This window comes from Prunus dulcis, unplaced genomic scaffold, assembly GCF_902201215.1.
Source record: "Prunus dulcis unplaced genomic scaffold, ALMONDv2, whole genome shotgun sequence".
Lineage (NCBI taxonomy): Eukaryota > Viridiplantae > Streptophyta > Magnoliopsida > Rosales > Rosaceae > Prunus > Prunus dulcis.
The window spans coordinates 36,576-45,343 of NW_023010063.1; the positions used below are offsets into that span (position 1 = coordinate 36,576).

The 8,768-nt window shown below is 48.1% G+C and overlaps 11 non-coding genes and 1 pseudogene across 11 annotated transcripts; all 12 read left to right on the forward strand.

Moving 5' to 3' along the window:
- The first annotated feature begins 418 nt into the window (after window positions 1-418).
- LOC117612768 lies at window positions 419-537 on the forward strand. The gene has a single exon (XR_004583556.1). It is a non-coding gene; the product is annotated as a 5S ribosomal RNA (ribosomal RNA).
- A 457-nt stretch (window positions 538-994) lies between these two features.
- Window positions 995-1,112, forward strand: LOC117612753. The gene has a single exon (XR_004583543.1). It is a non-coding gene; the product is annotated as a 5S ribosomal RNA (ribosomal RNA).
- A 464-nt stretch (window positions 1,113-1,576) lies between these two features.
- Window positions 1,577-1,695, forward strand: LOC117612751. Its single transcript, XR_004583541.1, has one exon. It is a non-coding gene; the product is annotated as a 5S ribosomal RNA (ribosomal RNA).
- A 444-nt stretch (window positions 1,696-2,139) lies between these two features.
- Window positions 2,140-2,258, forward strand: LOC117612767. The gene has a single exon (XR_004583555.1). It is a non-coding gene; the product is annotated as a 5S ribosomal RNA (ribosomal RNA).
- Window positions 2,259-2,688: 430 nt separating this feature from the next.
- Window positions 2,689-2,807, forward strand: LOC117612759. The gene has a single exon (XR_004583549.1). It is a non-coding gene; the product is annotated as a 5S ribosomal RNA (ribosomal RNA).
- A 443-nt stretch (window positions 2,808-3,250) lies between these two features.
- Window positions 3,251-3,369, forward strand: LOC117612748. The gene has a single exon (XR_004583538.1). It is a non-coding gene; the product is annotated as a 5S ribosomal RNA (ribosomal RNA).
- A 445-nt stretch (window positions 3,370-3,814) lies between these two features.
- LOC117612749 lies at window positions 3,815-3,933 on the forward strand. The gene has a single exon (XR_004583539.1). It is a non-coding gene; the product is annotated as a 5S ribosomal RNA (ribosomal RNA).
- Window positions 3,934-4,373: 440 nt separating this feature from the next.
- On the forward strand, window positions 4,374-4,492 carry LOC117612766. The gene has a single exon (XR_004583553.1). It is a non-coding gene; the product is annotated as a 5S ribosomal RNA (ribosomal RNA).
- Window positions 4,493-4,934: 442 nt separating this feature from the next.
- LOC117612763 lies at window positions 4,935-5,057 on the forward strand (annotated as a pseudogene).
- Window positions 5,058-5,500: 443 nt separating this feature from the next.
- LOC117612750 lies at window positions 5,501-5,619 on the forward strand. Its single transcript, XR_004583540.1, has one exon. It is a non-coding gene; the product is annotated as a 5S ribosomal RNA (ribosomal RNA).
- A 560-nt stretch (window positions 5,620-6,179) lies between these two features.
- Window positions 6,180-6,298, forward strand: LOC117612757. Its single transcript, XR_004583547.1, has one exon. It is a non-coding gene; the product is annotated as a 5S ribosomal RNA (ribosomal RNA).
- A 555-nt stretch (window positions 6,299-6,853) lies between these two features.
- Window positions 6,854-6,972, forward strand: LOC117612754. Its single transcript, XR_004583544.1, has one exon. It is a non-coding gene; the product is annotated as a 5S ribosomal RNA (ribosomal RNA).
- Window positions 6,973-8,768: the final 1,796 nt, after the last annotated feature.

The window sequence follows — 8,768 nt, forward strand, 5'->3', positions numbered from 1 at the left end:
AGGAATTAAAATAGGAAAATGACAAAGTTTCCGAAAACTGAATTTCGCCCTAGCAAACGGTGTCGATGCCCGAAAAAGCCCGTAAGTCATGGCAACGCAATGAGTTTAACTCGCGACGCCGTTCTCTTCAAATCGACTGTTCGTGGGCCTAATTCTGAGGTCGGGGCCCAGATATGTGGATTACCCGATTTGCCGTTGCCCCAGCTCCTCTTCAATTGCTTCCGCCATCCGTCCGACGTCACCCCGAGGAGCTCGTCTCCAATTAACTGGGTGCCGGAAAGGAACTAAAATGAAAAAGGAGCGGGACCGACGCACTGCCGGAATTATTGGGGGTGCTTTTCGTGTTCAATTGTCGTTAGGTAGCCCATATGGCATGGCTCAAACGCGGCTTATATACTTTTAGGCGTTATAAGCTAACGGATGCGATCATACCACCTCACATGCACCGGATCCCATCAGAACTCCGAAGTTAAGCGAGTTTGGGCGAGAGTAGTACTAGGATGGGTGACCTCCTGGGAAGTCCTCGTGTTGCATCCCTTCTTTTTGTGTTTTTGACGTTTCAATTGTCGCGCAATTAGGAATTAAAATAGAAAAATGACAAAGTTTTCGAAAACTGAGTTTCGCCCTAGCAAACGGTGTCGGATCCCGAAAAAGCCCGTGAGTCACAGCAGCGCAATGAGTTTAACTCGCGACGCCGTTCTCTTCGAATCGACTGGTCGTGGGCCGAATTCTGAGGTCGGAGCCCAGATATGCGGATTACCCGATTTGCCGTCGACCCAGCTGCTCTTCAATTGCTTCCGCCATCCGTCCGACGCCACCCCGAGGAGCTCGTCTCCAATTAACTGGGTGCCGGAAAGGAACGAAAATGAAAAAGGAGCGGGACCGACGCACTGCCGTAATTATTGGGGGTGCTTTTCGTGTTCAATTGTCGTTAGGTAGCCCATATGGCATGGCTCAAACGTGGCTTATATACTTTTAGGCGTTATAAGCTAACGGAAGCGATCATACCAACTCACATGCACCGGATCCCATCAGAACTCCGAAGTTAAGCGAGTTTGGGCGAGAGTAGTACTAGGATGGGTGACCTCCTGGAAGTCCTCGTGTTGCATCCCTTCTTTTTGTGTTTTTGACGTTTCAATTGTCGCGGGCGCTTAGGAATTAAAATAGGAAATGACAAAGTTTCCGAAAACTGAATTTCGCCCTAGCAAACGGTGTCGGATGCCCGAAAAAGCCCGTAAGTCATGGCAAAGCAATGAGTTTAACTCCCGACGCCGTTCTCTTCAAATCGACTGTTCGTGGGCCTAATTCTGAGGTCGGAGCCCAGATATGCGGATTACCCGATTTGCCGTCGACCCAGCTCCTCTTCAACCGCTTCCGCCATCCGTCCCACGTCACCCCGAGGAGCACGCCTCCAATTAACTGGGATCCGGAAAGGAACGAAAATGAAAAAGGAGCGGGACCGACGCACTGCCGGAATGGAATTATCGGGGGTTTTTTTCCTGTTCAATTGTCGTTAGGTAGGCCATATGGCATGGCTCAAACGTGGCTTATATACTTTTAGGCGCTATAAGCTAACGGATGCGATCATACCAACTCACATGCACCGGATCCCATCAGAACTTCGAAGTTAAGCGAGTTTGGGCTAGAGTAGTACTAGGATGGGTGACCTCCTGGGAAGTCCTCGTGTTGCATCCCTTCTTTTTGTCTTTTTGACGCTTCAATTGTCGCGGGCGTTTAGGAATTAAAATAGGAAAAACACAAAGTTTCCGAAAACTGAATTTAGCCCTAGCAAACGGTGTCGGATGCCCGAAAAAGCCCGTAAGTCATGGCAAAGCAATGAGTTTAACTCGCGACGCCGTTCTCTTCAAATCGACTGTTCGTGGGCCTAATTCTGAGGTCGGAGCCCCGATATGCGGATTACCCAATTTGCCGTCGCCCCAGCTCCTCCTCAATTGCTTCCGCCATCCGTCCGACGTCACCCCGAGGAGCTCGTCTCCCAATTAACTAGGGGCCGGAAAGGAGCGGGACCGGCGCACTGCCGGAATTATTGGGATTTTTTTTCGTGTTCAATTGTCGTTAGGTAGGCCATATGGCATGGCTCAAACGTGGCTTATATTCTTTTAGGCGTCATAAGCTAACGGATGCGATCATACCAACTCACATGCACCGGATCCCATCAGAACTCCGAAGTTAAGCGAGTTTGGGCGAGAGTAGTACTAGGATGGTTGACCTCCTGGGAAGTCCTCGTGTTGCATCCCTTCTTTTTGTGTTTTTGACGTTTCAATTGTCGCGGGCGTTTAGGAATTAAAATAGGAAAATGACAAAGTTTCCGAAAACTGAATTTCGCCTTAGCAAACGGTGTCGGATGCCCGAAAAAGCCCGTAAGTCATGGCAAAGCAATGAGTTTAACTCGCGACGCCGTTCTCTTCAAATCGACCGTTCGTGGGCCTAATTCTGAGGTCGGAGCCCAGATATGCGGATTACCCAATTTGCCGTCGCCCCAGCTCCTCCTCAATTGCTTCCGCCATCCGTCCGACGTCACCCCGAGGAGCTCGCCTCCAATTAACTAGTGCCGGAAAGGAGCGGACCGGAATTATTTGGGGTGCTTTTCGTGTTCAATTGTCGTTAGGTAGGCCATATGGCATGGCTCAAACGTGGCTTATATACTTTTAGGCGTTATAAGTTAACGGATGCGATCATACCAACTCACATGCACCGGATCCCATCAGAACTCCGAAGTTAAGCGAGTTTGGGCGAGAGTAGTACTAGGATGGGTGACCTCCCGGGAAGTCCTCGTGTTGCATCCCTTCTTTTTGTCTTTTTGACGTTTCATTTGTCGCGGCGCTTAGGAATTAAAAATAGGAAAATGACAAATTTTCCGAAAACTGAATTTCGCCTTAGCAAACGGTGTCGGATGCCCGAAAAAGCCCGTAAGTCATGGCAACGCAATGAGTTTAACTCGAGACGCCGTTCTCTTCAAATCGACTGTTCGTGGGCCTAATTCTGAGGTCGGAGCCCAGATATGCGGATTACCCAATTTGCCGTCGCCCCAGCTCCTCCTCAATTGCTTCCGCCATCCGTCCGACGCCACCCCGAGGAGCTCGTCTCCAATTAACTAGGTGCCGGAAAGGAGCGGGACCGGGGCACTGCCGGAATAATTGGGATTTTTTTTCGTGTTCAATTGTCGTTAGGTAGGCCATATGGCATGGCTCAAACGTGGCTTATATACTTTTAGGCGCTATAAGCTAACGGATGCGATCATACCAACTCACATGCACCGGATCCCATCAGAACTCCGAAGTTAAGCGAGTTTGGGCGCGAGTAGTACTAGGATGGGTGACCTCCTGGGAAGTCCTCGTGTTGCATCCCTTCTTTTTGTGTTTTTGACGTTTCAATTGTCGCCTCGGCGCTTAGGAATTAAAATAGGAAAATGGCAAAGTTTTCGAAAACTGAGTTTCGCCCTAGCAAACGGTGTCGGATGCCCGAAAAAGCCCGTGAGTCATGGCAGCGCAATGAGTTTAACTCGCGACGCCGTTTTCTTCGAATCGACTGTTCGTGGGCCGAATTCTGAGGTCGGAGCCCAGATATGCGGATTACCCGATTTGCCGTCGACCCAGCTGCTCTTCAATTGCTTCCGCCATCCGTCCGACGTCACCCCGAGGAGCTCGCCTCCAATTAACTAGGTGCCGGAAAGGAGCGGGACCGGGGCACTGCCGGAATAATTGGGATTTTTTTTCGTGTTCAATTGTCGTTAGGTAGGCCATATGGCATGGCTCAAACGCGGCTTATATACTTTTAGGCGTTATAAGCTAACGGATGCGATCATACCAACTCACATGCACCGAATCCCATCAGAACTCCGAAGTTAAGCGAGTTTGGGCGAGAGTAGTACTAGGATGGGTGACCTCCTGGGAAGTCCTCGTGTTGCATCCCTTCTTTTTGTCTTTTTGACGCTTCAATTGTCGCGCATTTAGGAATTAAAATAGGAAATGACAAAGTTTCCGAAAACTGAATTTCGCCCTAGCAAACGGTGTCGGATGCCCGAAAAAGCCCGTAAGTCATGGCAAAGCAATGAGTTTAACTCGCGACGCCGTTTTCTTCAAATCGACTGTTCGTGGGCCTAATTCTGAGGTCGGGGCCCAGATATGCGGATTACCCGATTTGCCGTCGCCCCAGCTCCTCTTCAATTGCTTCCGCCATCCGTCCGACGCCACCCCGAGGAGCTCGTCTCCAATCAACTAGGTGCCGGAAAGGAGCGGGACCGGCGCGCTGCCGGAATTATTGGGGTTTTTTTTCCTGTTCAATCGTCGTTAGGCAGGCCATATGGCATGGCTCAAACGGGGCTTATATACTTTTAGGCGTTATAAGCTAACGGATGCGATCATACCAACTCACATGCACCGGATCCCATCAGAACTCCGTAGTTAAGCGAGTTTGGGCGAGAGTAGTACTAGGATGGGTGACCTCCTGGGAAGTCCTCGTGTTGCATCCCTTCTTTTTGTGTTTTTGACGTTTCAATTGTCGCGGGCGCTTAGGAATTAAAATAGGAAAATGACAAAGTTTCCGAAAACTGAATTTCGCCCTAGCAAACGGTGTCGGATGCCCAAAAAAGCCCGTAAGTCATGGCAAAGCAATGAGTTTAACTCGCGACGCCGTTCTCTTCAAATCGACTGTTCGTGGGCCTAATTCTGAGGTCGGGGCCCAGATATGCTGATTACCCGATTTGCCGTCGCCCCAGCTCCTCTTCAATTGCTTCCGCCATCCGTCCGACGTCACCCCGAGGAGCTCGCCTCCAATCAACTAGGTGCCGGAAAGGAGCGGGACCGGCGCACTGCCGGAATTATTGGGGTTTTTTTCGTGTTCAATTGTCGTTAGGTAGGCCATATGGCATGGCTCAAACGTGGCTTATATACTTTTAGGCGCTATAAGTTAACGGATGCGATCATACCAACTCACATGCACCGGATCCCATCGTAACTCCCGGGTTAAGCAAGTTTGGGTTTGGGCGAGTAGTACTAGGATGGGTGACCTCCTCGGAAGTCCTCGTGTTGCATCCCTTCTTTTTGTGTTTTTGACGTTTCAATTGTCGCGGGCGTTTAGGAATTAAAATAGGAAAATGACAAAGTTTCCAAAAACTGAATTTCGCCCTAGCAAACGGTGTCGGATGCCCGAAAAAGCCCGTAAGTCATGGCAAAGCAATGAGTTTAACTTGCGACGCCGTTCTCTTCAAATCGACTGTTCGTGGGCCTAATTCTGAGGTCGGAGCCCAGATATGCGGATTACCCAATTTGCCGTCGCCCCAGCTCCTCCTCAATTGTTTCCGCCATCCGTCCGACGTCACCCCGAGGAGCTCGTCTCCAATTAACTAGGTGCCGGAAAGGAGCGGGACCGTGGCACTGCCGGAATAATTGGGATTTTTTTTCGTGTTCAATTGTCGTTAGGTAGGCCATATGGCATGGCTCAAACGTGGCTTATATACTTTTAGGCGCTATAAGCTAACGGATGCGATCATACCAACTCACATGCACCGGATCCCATCAGAACTCTGAAGTCAAGCGAGTTTGGGCGAGAGTAGTACTAGGATGGGTGACCTCCTGGGAAGTCCTCGTGTTGCATCCTTCTTTTTGTGTTTTTGACGTTTCCATTGTCGCGGGCGTTTGCTTTCCGTCGCCTTATTCGTCTGGCTGTCTTTGTTTTTCCAAGACCCCGCGACGCAGCGCGTCAATCGGGGGCAGAGCACGCTCAAATGCTCCTAGAAAGCCTGCCCACAGAGGAATTCAAATAGGAAAATGACAAAGAAAAAGTTTCCGAAAACTGAATTTCGCCCTAGCAAACGGTGTCGGATGCCCGAAAAAGCCCGTAAGTCATGGCAACGCCATGAGTTTAACTCGCGACGCCGTTCTCTTCAAATCGACTGTTCGTGGGCCTAATTCTGAGGTCGGAGCCCAGATATGCGGATTACCCGATTTGCCGTCGCCCCAGCTCCTCTTCAATTGCTTCCACCATCCGTCCGACGTCACTCCGAGGAGCTCGTCTCCAATTAACTAGGTGCCGGAAAGGAGCGGGACCATCGCACTGCCGGAATTATTGGGGTTTTTTTTCGTGCTCAATTGTTGTTAGGTAGGCCATATGGCATGGCTCAAACGTGGCTTATATACTTTTAGGCGTTATAAGCTAACGGATGCGATCATACCAACTCACACGAACCGGATCCCATCAGAACTCCGAAGTTAAGCGAGTTTGGGCACTAGTAGTACTAGGATGGGTGACCTCCTGGGAAGTCCTCGTGTTGCATCCCTTCTTTTTGTGTTTTTGACGTTTCAATTGTCGCGGGCGTTTGCTTTCCGTCGCCTTATTCATCTGGCTGTCTTTGTTTTTCCAAGACCCCGCGACGCAGCGCGTCAATCGGGGGCAGAGCACGCTCAAATACTCCTAGAAAGCCTGCCCACAGAGGAATTAAAATAGGAAAATGACAAAGTTTCTGAAAACTGAATTTCGCCCTAGCAAACGGTGTCGGATGCCCGAAAAAGCCCGTAAGTCATGGCAACGCAATGAGTTTAACTCGCGACGCCGTTCTCTTCAAATCGACTGTTCGTGGGCCTAATTCTGAGGTTGGAGCCCAGAGATGCGGATTACCCGATTTGCCGTATCCCCAGCTTCTCTTCAATTGCTTCCGCCATCCGTCCGACGTCACCCCGAGGAGCTCGTCCCCAATTAACTAGGCGCCGGAAAGGAACGGGACCGACGCACTGCCGGAATTATTGGGGTTTTTTTTCGTGTTCAATTGTCGTTAGGCAGGCCATATGGCATGGCTCAAACGTGGCTTATATACTTTTAGGCGTTATAAGCTAACGGATGCGATCATACCAACTCACATGCACCGGATCCTATCAGAACTCCGGAGTTAAGCGAGTTTGGGCGAGAGTAGTACTAGGATGGGTGACCTCCTGGGAATTCCTCGTGTTGCTTCCCTTCTTTTTGTGTTTTTGACGTTTGAATTGTCGCGGGCATTTGCTTTCCATCGCCTTATTCATCTGGCTGTCTTTGTTTTTCCACGACCCCGCGACTCAGCGTGACAATCGGCGGTAGAGTACGCCCAAATACTCCTAGAGTAACGCAGATGAATAAGGCGACGGAGAAGTTAGGTAAAGTTGGTGAAGTAGATGTTGTAGGTGGAGGCAATGTTAAAATTAGATTTTTACTTCCCTTAGGACTATAAATAGTGAAGGTCTCCAAGCTTTCAAACACACCCTTCTCTCCCTCAAATTCTCTTAGTTTTTTCTTTTAAGTTCTCAATTGTTGTAACAAAACCCTTTGGCTAAATTTTCCTTTATGTTCTTCTTAGTTGTACTTAATTTTTCATTATCATGTAATTTCTTATTTTAAGTTTTCAAGTTTGATTAGTTTCCAAGTTTCAATTACGGTTCTTGTTCTTATTCATTATACTTATAAGTTAATATGCTTGTTTGAATGATTGATCACCATTAAACTTGTATGTTAGCTATCTTGATTGGAATTAAGAGTAGACACCATATGCTTTAATTTGAATTGAACTATGAATAGCAAGAGTATGTATGGACATTCGGCAACAGAGATTAGATATATGCTTGGTTGTTTAAAACATTCTTCTTTGCTTAATGGATTTCTAATGCTGAATTTAGGTTTGACAACAAGGATCTAATTAGGGAATTAGGAATACAAGATTAGGACCAGACACCATGGCTTAATCATACTTTAGCTAGAATCAATCTGAGAATCTGAATTGAACTTGTTAACTTATTCGCTTGAGTTAGTTCTTTTCTTCTTTCTTGTTTTTAGTTCTTTTCTTTCTTGTTTTTTGTTTTATGCAGGGATCAAATTGAGTCAACCTATCATCAATCCTCGTGGGATCGATCTCGCACTTACATATGTTATACTACCGAACGGCTCATGCACTTACGAGTATCACAAGCTGAGGATGCAGTTGAATCAATTTTGGTGCAGCTGAATCGACAACAACACCAAGAACAAATCCCAAGGGGACCCTCGGGCGAATGAGAACTTCACTAAGTTTTCCATCCCCATACATCAAATCCTACCCCAAGTGAAAGATAAACCTTGGGTGAGGAGACTGCCGCCTCTAAGAGAGGACACGGATAAGAAGAATGCCCACAAATACTGTGCCTTACATTGGGGATACAGACACTACATGAATGGTTGCTTTGCATGAAAAAGCACCTCAAAGAACTAGTGAGGGTAGGCCATTGCACGAAATTCATTATAAAGCAGGCCATCCAGCAGATTGAGGACTGCGATACCGCCAAGGAACCATCCCAAAAGGTCATGAGGATGAACATGATCCTGGCTGACTCGAAGGAGTCCGAGTTGACCAGCAAAGAAATGAAGAGGAAGACTAAACAGACTAAACATGCCAAACTCAACCACCCTTCCACTAGCAGAAGACGATCCCGTGATCGGCTTCCAAATGAAAGATCTAATTAGCGTTGATCTGCCGCACATCGATGCCTTCATCATTAACATCCAAATAGTTCAGACTATGGTCGATTGAGTCCACGCAGATGAGGCCAGTGTAGCCAACATCCTACAATTGGCAGTCTTCCAACAGATGGGTCTGGAGACAAAGATCAACAAATTAGCCAAGTCACTGATGGCTTCAATGGGGCGACTATGGTTACCTTGGGCACGATCGTCCTCGACGTCTACTCTACATCAGTAATCAGCTCATAAACCTTCATGGTCATTGACAAAGTCTCCTTTTACAATGGCAT